The following is a 12,815-nucleotide window of genomic DNA, read 5'->3' on the forward strand; positions in this document are numbered from 1 at the left end:
CTCAAGAGAGAGAACCTGAAGTGACTTTCATTACCAATAGAGTGAGACTCCACTCCAATGCAACTCAAAATACTACAAACACAAGGAAGAAGAAGAAGTTTCATACGTACAAGAGAAAGCAGAAGCTCTAAGGCTACTCATAGAGAGAGAATGAACTAGAGAGAGATGGACTCAAGAGTCTACATAAGAGAATATCTACAAGAGAGAGAGAAGGCTCATGGAAGAGGCTTGAGGAGACTAGAGCTACAGCAACATGAGGCTTAATGGTGGGAAGACATGATGAACAAGGGAGAGGAGGGCTCCGTTTATACAGATTTTGTCACCCTCCTTCACCCATTTACAATTGTTGCCTATAGATTCTTTTCCCCATCAATCACATAAGCCCATATGTCACCATCCATGTCCTTTTTGGCTACTCTTGCCATGTTTCCCATCAAAAGATGCTCAAGACTCCTAAAATATTGAGAAAGTCAAGAGTCTCCCCACATGAAACCCATAGGGATCCTCTCTTTTCCATATGTCCACATTCTCCTTATTCCACATGGGAATTCTAGAAGGATTCCTCTTGACTCCACACTCCTCCACATGCCTTCCATATGCTTGGCATGTGGCCTCTCTTATATTATTGGAATACATGGACATGAGCCCACCTCTTTATATAACTCACTCTTCCTATTTTCTAAAAACCCCATAATATCCCATACACAAATAACTCTCACCCCATACCAAGGTATTTATAATTCATACCTATGGTATTTACAATGATCCATTCCAATCATCCTCTTAATCCCATACAATATCTTAGAAAATAGAAATAAGTGAGAGCTGCTAGGCTATCACTTGATACTCAAACTCTTATCAAACATAGAAGAAAACAACACCAATGCCAAAAAAAAAATATCAAATTTTGGCATCACAACAGTAACCTCGCTAGCTGTTGGGACCAATTACTATCTTGAGGTTGAACGGCTCTCACAAATTACCATATTCAAGTTTGCATGTGGATTTCTTCTCAATACTTCCCCCACAGCAAGTAGTGCACTAGCGTATGGATTGCATTCATGCATCATCCTTTGCAACAATTCCAAAATGCCAAGATTCAAACCAGGCATCCCATCCAAATGGTTTGGCAACTCATGATCTATATCATGGACATATAATTGTGCAAACCATGGAAGATCCTATCTAGACTCATCAGGTAGCAAACTCCCGACACGATGGTACATTGTGCCATGAATCCAAAAATTATGTATACACCTATTCCCAGAAAACATTTGATCAACTTGGGCTCCCAATGAGGCAAACGCCATGACACTATTATAGGCTCTTATATTATCCTTATATGATCTGCTTCTAGCGTCACTTCCATGAAGTAGAACTTTTAAAATCTCTGGTGTATCTTCCAATGGCAACAATGACACATGACCAACTTTACAACAATACTTTCCCACAACCTGATGCATACTTTTGTTCTCTTACTTCCACAATTGAGCATGACAGAAACTGCATATGCAATCAATACCTCCAAGTGAATGAACAACAGGACTATTGGAAACCAATGGATACAAAGATGGGTGCCCTATGTCATCCCTTAATGGAAATCAATGCAGGATAGATAGGATCCCCCTAGAACCTAAACCTGCATTCCTATTGTTGCCAACAACACGCTCTCGTGCCCTTGACTACCCATAATCTCTAACTGCATCCAATTAAATTGTTGTACCTATTACTAGAGCATCTATTGTATTTCTTCCCCCAACAACACAATGCTGCAAATTGTTGTACCTATTACTAGAGCATCTATTGTATTTCTTCCCCCAACAACACAATTCGGTGCACCATCAAAGCAAAAAGTAGATTCTGCTGACTCTAGAAAGTGAGAATCCATGCTTGCACGTGGCTGCGCTCTCACACTTCTAATTGCAGTACAAAAAACATTCCCTTCTCTAAGACTATCAGCAAACTCCGTACTCATACATTCCATAGTTGTACTCGTACCTTGCTTTTTGAGCATTGTTCTCTGCCTAGCAAGATTGTGACATGCCTTACATGTTGAACGCAATAAACTTCTCTTATCAAGACATGTTAAATTATCTACATTCCATTGTACATCATTATGTCCTTGCATTTGATTATGTTGTCTGCAATGAACAACCTCTACAATTGGCCCTATGTGTCTAAAACCTCATTTTTTCAACATTGTTCTCTATCTGGCAATACTGCGATGTGCCGTGCGTGTTGAATCTTATAATTTTCTCCTATGACAACTTGTTTCTTTTGCCATTATCTGTTTATGAACACAACCATATATGTCTTATTCTCTCTCTTTCTCTCTCTCTCTCTATCTATCTCTCTCTCTCTCTCTCTCTCTCTCTCTCTCTCTCTCTATATATATATATATATATATATATATATATAAATATAAGGTTTGGGATTCATGGCATATAAGGCAAAGGATTAAATTGCCAATCAAATAAATGGAGTGTATGGGGACTCATTAGATAGAAATAATGATGCATGCCAAATGGAGTCAACTAATAGAAATATTCATGCATGCTAAATGGAATGCTTGACAATGAAAAATGCAAAAATACCCTATGACTTCCTATTGTAATTTCATAGCATGAAGCTTTCACCTTTTTGCTTAAGATATGCATCCATGGCTTGTTGCATCCATGAAACATATGTAGGTGTAAATGCTTTGTGGGAGTGAGTTTATGCACATGAGTGCATAATTGCATGCATATATGTATAAATTCATGCTAACATATGTATGGAAAGACTCAATGTCATGTATGTAGATGCAACCTAAAGAATATGGTGAGACATTCTTGTAACATGTATTCTAGTAAAATACACCACCCATGAATAATAGCTAGATGACAACTATCTTTATGTACTCTAGTTAGTGGCTCAATTAGTATGCCACCTTAGCTGAGTTTGGTTTGAGACTCACATATAGGGTTCATCTATTCCTTTTGTACTTAGAGAGAGTTCTTTATGGCTTACACAACTAAGAAGAGGAAAACTGTTTTCAGTCTCCACCTTTGTGCGTATTCCCCCATTGTGTATGTGACAAAGCTGCAAGTGAGACTCCTTACTTCTCTCCCACTCTCTTCACATGGTATTAGAGCTCGGTTCATGGTAAGGAGCTCAAGAAAGCAAACCAAGTTTGTGGTGTCTTGGTAAGAGGATCAATGTTGCTTTCCTTTTTCAAATTTGGGAGCAAATCTCTACAGGTAGCACAGTCAAAAAGTGCAAGAGTGCACTGTCTCAGATTGGGATGCCCTTCGTGGTGTGGTGAGAGGGTAGTATATGCTGAAGGAAAGGCGAAGCCCTTGGTGACATTATTTTTTTGATTCGAGGCCCGTTTTGGTGGCGGAAGTTTTCCACAGGCACTCAGAAAGGTGCCCTGTTTTGGCTGTGCAACCACTGTTCTACAGGTCGGTGAAAAGTTACCACAGAAATTGCATTGTATGCCTATGCGTAGCCATATTAGGAGTGAGAATCATTCTTATTGTCTGTTGATGCAAAATCGTCACACTAGGAAGTGACTGTGTGGTCAAATACCACTTTCGTCAATTTTGCAGATTTGCCCTTGTGAGGTAGAAGTTGTGTTTTTTGCAGTGACAAAATATTTTTGCAATGTTTTGTAATGGCATCTTATGCTCTTTCACAAATAGTCACTAAAAAGCTTGACAAGAACAACTTCCCAGCATGGAAGTTTAGAATGACGAATTTCCTTAAGGGAAAAGGCTATTGGGAGTTCATTACTAGAGCTGAACAAGATTGCTAATGTTCCCAATGAGTAGGAGTTGCAGGCATTTAAAGGTTGGCATGAGAGAGCCAAGAAAGTTATGTACTGGCTGTCTATCAGTATTTCAGATTCTATGATTGTGCATATTCAGGATGCAAGCATGGTGTGGGATACTTTGACAAAAATGTATAGCACAAATATGCAAGCCAAGAAAATGCAGCTCAAGCAGGAGTTGCATAATGTACAGAGAGAAAATATGAGCATCAATGAATACCACATGAAGGTGAAGAAGATTGGGGTCTCCAGTGGAAGATGATGATTTAGTTTCCGTGACCTTGAATGGGGTCTAGAAAAGGATTATGCACAGTTCCAAACATCGATTGCCATCTGTGAGAATTTTCCTGACTTTGGGGAGTTGATTGGTCTTGTAATTTTTAAAGAGCAGAGAAATGGTGGTGCATCTTCTTCAGACCGTGGCAGAAATCAGAATATGTAGCAAATTCAAGAAAACCAATTCTATGGAGGAGGACATGGTAACCTTAGAGGCAAGGGGAGACGAAGAGGTCGTGGTGGATGGCAAAGAGGCCAAAATGCAAACAGCAATGTTGAATGCTACTACTATGGTAAAATGGGTCATATGGCTAAAGACTGCTACAAAAATCATAATGACATCATGAATGGAAAATTGTAGTAAGGCAATTATGCATCCTCTAGTAGACAGGGTGATGATAGAAATGAGCATCTATTTATGGTGCAGCACATGACCAATTTTGTGACAAGTGCAGAAGAAAGCAATGATGTGTGGTATGTTGACTCAAGTGCGTCAAATCACATGATAGGTCATGCAGAATGGATGCAAGATGCATCCTATTGTGTAGATTGGTAAAATTCCTTTGTCTATGCCGGATGGGAAAAAGAAATACCTATCTGATGTATTTCATGTCCTGAATATCACCAAGAACCTCGTTTTTGTTAGTCAAATGGTTGAGCAGGGCTTGCAGGTCATATTTAATCCTCATGGATGCTTTGTTGAGGATATGAAAAATAAAGGTCGCTTGATAGCAAAAGGGAAGAAGAAGGGCAAGATGTTTACATTGGATGCAGACATGGCTGAATTGAGTGTAGCAATGTTTGCACATGGGATTGGTGTAGTTGCACATATAGATATCTAGCATAAACGCATTGGTCATTTTAATGTACATCGACTTAAATTAATGCAGGCCCAAAATACTATTGTAGGATTGCCTAAGTTCAAGGTTGCAAAAATGCATAAGGTATGTGAAGCCTGTCAATTTGGAAAACAGGCAAGGAAACCATTTCCTAGACATGTTCAAGAGAGTAAGAGGCCATTGGAATTAAACCACTCTGATGTGTGGACTACTAAAGCTGCATCTATTGGAGGCTATCATTATTTTGTCACTTTTATTGATGACTACAACAGAAAAGTTTGGGTGTATTTTATGAAAAAGAAAAGTGAAGTGTTTGGGCGTTTCAAAGCTTTTAAAGCTATGGTTGAGAAAGAAACAGGCTTGCAAATAAAATGCCTAAGGTCAGATGGAGGGGGAGAGTACCTATCAAATGAGTTTGTAAGGTTCCTACAGGAGCATGGCATAAAGTAGCAATATTCATGCAGTCATACCCCACAGCAAAATGGACTTGCAGAAAGGAAAAATAGGCATATTGGAGAGGCATCTCCTCCCATGCTCAATGAACACCCAAAGCTTCCGTCTCCATCTTTCCATAGAGGTCTATGTGAACGAGCTCTAGAGAAGCCTTTGCCCTACTGGCCTCTTTAGGAAAAGGCTACCGATGCTGCTTGCCCATCATGCAAGCTTCACATACATCAGGTAGATCTATAATTTCTGGTAGGTCTAGAATCATTCCACTTTTGTGCATTTCCTTTAAAGAACTAAGGTTTAGATGACCAAACCTCTCATGCCACAGCTTACTGTTGCTCACATCTGCTCGAGCACTGAAAACTGAGAGTTCATAGATGTTGTTGCACCATGTACCTTTACCAATGACCTTCCCTTGAAGATCCAAAATCTATGCGCCATTCTTATTGAATTGAACTTTGAGGTCCCAATCCATGATCGTAGAAATGGACAACAATTTCCTCTTGATATCTGGCACATAAAGAACATCGGACAATTGTTTTACAACTCCATCTGACTTGAGAGCAATTGTACCTTTTCCTTTTGCTGGACATTTTGCATCATTGCCGACTACTACCAGGATGTCATTCCCTACTGGATGTAGAGAGGTATACCAATCCTTACGACTGGTCATGTGGCGTGATGCACCACTGTCAATAATCCAAGGTTCTTCCGCTACATTCATGTGTATGATGTGAAATTTCTTTTATCAATGCTTGTCGACACGTGGTGCACATGAAAGTCCTTCTCGAATCTTCCACCTATGCAGCCGTGAACCTTAGTCTAAGAAGACTTAATCATTATAATTAACCCACACACCTTAGGCTACCCCCCACCCCAATCACACTCAACAGGTACTAATATGGCATTTTTTCTCATCGGGGGGGACCTACTGACCTCCAATAAGCAGACGACAAATTTGTATTTGTGAATGTATAGTCTGTTATAAAATTTCACATAATGGGTGACCTTAATCAGCTCATCATACACATCATGAATGCCAAAAATTTCATCATCATCTATCTCATGAATATCCTTGCCACCATGCAGGGCATAACAATCCCAACAAAACAGTGTCATGAGATCCTTTTCTCGCTCAATTTTATCCCAAATAGTGGGAAGGTCACAAGTGATGTTTAATCATGCTAAGATAGTGTAAGGTATTTTGGGGTTTTGATTATTTTCCATAATAGCTTATATTTTGAAAAAAACTTGAAATTATATTTGATTGGAAATTGCATCTATTACTTTGAGTTCAACCTAACACCAAAATTTCAAGTTGTTTTCTTAGGTTTTATATAAAATGGCACGTCTTAATTAGAATGAGTTTTTTTAGAGCTTGTAAATCCTATAGTATAAGGATAACTAGAACACCTATTTTTAGATTGCTTTGGAGCTAGATAATCATGCTTATTATGAACTATTGCCTCAAATTTAATTTTAGTGAATGTTGCAAACAAGGAAACTTTTGATTGCTTTGGAACGAAATAATCATGCTTATTATGAGCTATGGCCTCAAATGTAATGTTAGTGAATGCTGATAGCGAGGAAATTTTTTATCTTTTGCAAATTCTTTGACATGTCTAACAAGTTTCAAACTCATTTGTACTTTGTATATGTCTTGAACAGGATTTTATGGAGTAGTGTGAGCTTTTAGGGGTCTTAATATCATGAAAGGTTTATGATGCTATAATTCATGATAAATTCAAGATACAAGGATTAAAGGATATTATAAGAACATTCAAGCGTTTAAATGATACTTATAGAGTGCCTATTATCATGAACCTGTTTTGGTAGTTGATATTAGGAAATCTTAATCTCTTTAAGTTTTAGCCTTTATTGTGATATGGTTGGTGACTTTCCCTTATAAGATTATTATTATAGTTAAGATATGAAACTTCATGGCTACTATGTGTAGTATATAAAGATGATTATTTATGAAATGTGACTTATAATGCAACCTACTAGGCCGGCCACTTTTTAATTTTGCTAAATCAATCTTGCCAAAATGATTTTTTAACACAGTTTTGTCACTCTTAGGTGTTTGATATACTTATATACGCTTTGTAAAAAAATGCTAACTCATTGAAATCATGTTTATTTTTAGGCATGCTAGATAAATTTTCAAATATGAGTATTGTTTGGGTGAAACGTTGTGTTACCATGCATATATGAGCATTTGGTAATCACAGGTAATAGTTTTTTGTGCTCCTTATATTATGAGTCTAAGCTTAAGCTCAAGAAAGGAAATCACCAAAAAACATGCAATAGTTTTTTGTGCTCCTTATATTTTCATAAAGTAGTCCTATGAGTCTAGCTTAAGCTCAAGAGAGGAAACGACCAAAAAACACATCTACAACAAGGTGTGATTTTGTTTCCATAACCTCAAAAGGATGCTTTTATGTCTTGTTATGCTACCAAACTAATGTTAAGAAAAAATTTCTTCCTTAGGAGTATAGACTTAAGCAAACATTTGTAATTTGTTTTTAGACCATAAATGTGGGTTTTCAATTATTTTATCATTTTCCATAGACATAATTTGCTTCTATGTTATCACCTTAATCTTGTTGTTTAGATGTACTATGTTTTCCAATTAAGGGTGTGGAATACTCCCCTTGTGTACTACCCCCCTTTTGTAATTTTTTGTATACTCTAAAATTTAAAGGGTTGTTCTTGTTCCTAGGTAAAACAATAACAAGCCAAGGAACACAAACATTACCTGTCTGCCCAAATTAACCTATATTGTTCTAACATAATATGGTCTCTTTGGATGGTGGAAGGTAAGTGGACCCTGACCTTGAATCCTACACTAACTGACAGATTCGACAATTTATGTACCAATTTTATACATAGTTCATGTATAGCCATATTATAATGAAAATTTTATTATCTCCCCTTATTTGAGCTTCATGTGTAGTGTTGTTAAAAGGTTTTATTTTACACACACACACACACACACATGCATGCACAACACTCACACATAAACATGCACATGCACACGCGCACATGTGCATGCGTGCACACACACACACACACACACACACACACACATTTTTAGTTCCTATTTAATTTATATAAATTGTGTGGTGCTTATGCAAATAGTTAACTTCATTCACTTATGGTATGCTTACCCTTGGGTGTGGATTATCCCTCTTGTTAAAATCGTTCATCTTTTATTTTCACTTGGGCATGGACTACCACCTTATGCAAATAATTAAATTCATTCACTTATGGCATGCTTACCCTTGGGTGTGGGTAAGCCCCCTCGTTAAAATTATTCATATTTTATTTTCACTTGGGCATGAACTACCACCCTTTAATTTGCTTTTTTCATTAAATTTAGAATCTCGAGGGTTGTTCTTGTTCCTAGGTAAAGTTATAACAAGCTAGGGAGCACAGGCGTACATCATCTCTCTCTCTCTCTCTCTCTCTCTCTCTCACACACACACACACATACACACAGGCACGCATGCACACACACAACGATAATTGATTTGTGCCGATATGACAACCACCACGCGGTATGGGTGTGTCACCAAGCGGTGTCTCTTGGCACCCTAAAAGAAATCGTGTAATATTGTTGCGGGACCGTGCGGGATCCCTTATACCACTTGGTATGGTTATATACCACGCGGTGTTTGTACGATCATACCGCACGGTAAGAGGACAAACTGTGCGGTAGGCTCCCAGTTGACAACTGGTGTAAAGAAACACGTTTTTTGGCATTTAAGGCATTAAGCCCCGTTTTTTAAACAAAAAGTACATATTTTTAAAAACTTTTTAAATCCCTGTTTGCATGGTGCTTAAAGAAGATGGAGCTCAGGAGGAAAATCAGGAAGCAAAAGAGGAAATTAGATAGGATACTACAAGGGAAGAGAATGAACATGAACCAAGAGAGGCGGATAGAAAGGATACTATTAGGGGAAAGGATGATTAATCCCCTGAGTTTATTGAGGAGATCAATTTAGAGACAAAAAGGGAGTTAAGTTAGAGGTCTTGATACTAAAGTGGTCAAGAGAGAAAACACCAAAGCGGTTGCGAGTCTCCAGTAGTTCTCTAATTTAGAGGAGAGTCCTGACTTCATTCCTACTCCATTCCTTCCCACATATCATATGGTGACAATGAATATGTTTTGATTACAGATATTCAAGTGGTGTTTCAAATAAGGGAGGATTTTTCCTTGCAATCATTGCACAAAATCTTGAGAATGATGAAGATTTTTTGGAGCCAAATATAGATAAATATTTACTATTGAACTCAAATGTGAAGGATTCCAATTTCCTCTCTGCTAGTACAGACACAGTACAGAGATACAGCTCATTATGAATAGACCATTACCACCAAAAGTGAATTCCAACAAATTTAGGAGAGACTGAACACTATGCACATGGGAAAGGAACTGGTTACGTCAACCATCCAACCAAGCTATATGTGCATGGGAAAGGAACCGATTACCACAACCGTTCAATAGAGCAACACATCAATTGACTTATGGATGGATACTTTACTTATTGATGACTAGAATCAAAACCTTTGTTTGTTCATAATGATGTATATTTAGCAATCTATATTTTCTTAACGTTGTCTTGTAGATCGTGGTGTTTCTAATTGTTATTGTTGTCGTGGAGCTTGTCGTGTTTGACGATTACTTTTTGGGATGTGCTTCAAGCAAAACATAAAGGGGGACTGGGAAAAGATGCATCCCTAGGAGTGTACGCTAAATAATAAAATTTTCCTCAGGTTGTAGTATTCCACAAGTACTCAAAGGACAATGCAAAATTCCCCTTATATGCAACAAAAACACTATCTAGGTATCTTGGGGAACATCCCATATGGTGGAATGCAAATAAGCTAATTCTTTTAGAGAAGCAATTTGCTATTGGAACTTTTGGCCAAGGTATCGGGATATATGCATTTAGAAGCAAATATTACTTACTAATGTGCGGGATCAAGGATCCCAAAATGCTAAGTGGTTATGGCATAAGAGAGCTTTTGACATTCAAATAACCGACCGCTTCTCCAACACCAAAATTGTAGGATGTTGGAGAGCCTTCACAAATTGCAAAGCCTTCTTCCAAAAGGGCAAGGCTATGTATGTGATGCATGGATGGTCTTTTTCTTTTAGTTTTGTCAACAAGTGTATTTTTTATATTGGTGTCTAATTTTTCTATGCCCTGATAAAAATAAAGATTTGAAACATTCACCAAGATTTGAAATTTCTATGAGAAAAAATTCCAATAGTTTATAAAATTGTAATATGTTCTATCAAAATTATAAATTAAAAAAATAAGCTCAATAAACTTTCTCTAGGATTTTATATTAATATATAAGTATAGCTTTGATAAGAAATTCTTGATATGATGTGCCTGAGGAGTGGTATTTTGTTTCATGTAGATCCTTGTGATATCACTCCATACGTAATTCTTTCTGTAACTTCCATGTATGGATTTCATTGCTCGCTTATTATCTTTGCATATATGTCAGGATCACCAGCACATATATCTTTTCATGTATGTCAAGATCAACATCACATATACCACTACACTAGAGCTAGAGTTCCAATGCAGTGAAGAAAACACACTGATAGAAAAGACTTCCCACTTGAGCCGAAAGATGAAAAGACACCATTGGGAGGTGGCCATGTTAGTTCATATGAAAATAGAATGAATTCTCTCCCTATTTAAGTGTCCCTTTAGTTTCCTTTTCTACTAGTTACATGGAATGTATGAAGGGGCTTCTCCCTAAGTTTCCCTGGGCTAGTTTTTTTAGTCAATGCATGAATGAGACGTTAAACTCAATCGTGAAAGAAGATGTGAAACTTGAGCTAGAAATGTGGAGCCCAATATCAACTAACCCATCTCTTTCTTTGGGGTTGGAGTGTGGCTCTTCTAGGGTGTAGCCAGCTTATGCCTAGCTATTGGTTTTCCTTCTTTCAAAGAGTCAAGTCTATCGGTAGGTCAACCATCATCGCCAATGTACCCCTCCCAAGTATCCATATTTGTGTTGATTGGGCTATTCATGCATCACTCAGGTGATGCCTCGTTTTGTGAAGAAATAGAAGCACCTTTCAAAGCATACAATTTGCATAATAAGCTTGCATCATACCATCTATTGCTACAAGTAATTGGTACCATAGCATACACTCAACACTACCTGCAAATAAATTAGTTTGAATAGGATGATCTGAAAATGTTGCAGTCCCACATGTATGTGCTAGAGTTGATTCTCACAATAATCATATCAAAATAGAAAGGTCATTACATAAATATATTGCTATTTTAGTAAGTAAAAGTGCTAAAGGACATCTTCCTAATCTTATTACTTGCTAATGTGTTGTATCTGTCGTAGTAGTGGTGTTAACAATATAATAGTGGTTTCATAGCAGTAAATACCGCTTCATACCAATAGAAAATAATCCATCTTGTATACAACTTAATAGTGGTATTAATTTAAAAATAGCAATGCTAGGAGTGAAATACTGATACTCCTAATACATGTAATAGTACTTTCCATCACATATACAATTTGATATTGGCAAACAAAAAGCACTACCTTCCAACATCTGCATTCGTAGTGGTGGGTGAAATCACAATATAGTGTATGTAAAAGGAACTCTTTTTGCCAAAAAACAATGGAGTTCTGAGAAGCCATTTGGTACTAAATAGTATAGTAGTATTTCATAAAAATGAAGGGATTCTTCCCTGCACATCAAGGATTCTATGATCTCTAATGAAATTTTCCTGCACAACGAGGATTTTTTATTTCTCGATGTCCCTCTGGTAGCTCTCTCTCTCTCTCTCTCTCTCTCTCTCAATGTCTCTATCCTCTCTCATTGTCTCTGAGGCTTCATATCTCTAACTTGTAGGCTTCCAATCCCTTTGTGGTTATCTCGCATAGGTCCCACCCTTTCTCCTTTCTACACTCTCCCTCTCTTAAGATCTCTCTCACTTATCGGTCAAGGACACCAATGCTTGTTGTTTGATGTGATCTAAAAGTAGCACCAAAAGGTTCAACAAACGTGATATTACGTAATATTCCTTCACCAAGCATGCTTGCATTAGTTCATTAATACTTGGTGTCACCATTCATTAAGCTATAGAGATTAGCCTTTGAGTTCCTCATTTGTGCATGCAAGATAGATAACTAAAGTGTAGCCATTGAAAGGTTGTGTGCAGGATGGATAATTTGAATTCAAATGCAGTGGAGTCTAACATCAATGTATCCCATTAGCCCAGCCATCTAGCAGAGTTTTGCCAAGTGAAGACGAATCCCACTCATTTCTACTAGAGTTATCTGAACGAAGCATGCAACACATGACATTGGCAATTGTGGGGCGTGTCAAACAAGTGACTAGAAAACTTGAGTGCAAAGGTAGACATTTTGACCAGGATTATATGACATCC

Source organism: Dipteris shenzhenensis, chromosome 12 (genome assembly GCF_047967505.1).
Source record: "Dipteris shenzhenensis isolate YYH24624 ecotype China chromosome 12, Dip_SZ_1.0, whole genome shotgun sequence".
NCBI lineage: Eukaryota > Viridiplantae > Streptophyta > Polypodiopsida > Gleicheniales > Dipteridaceae > Dipteris > Dipteris shenzhenensis.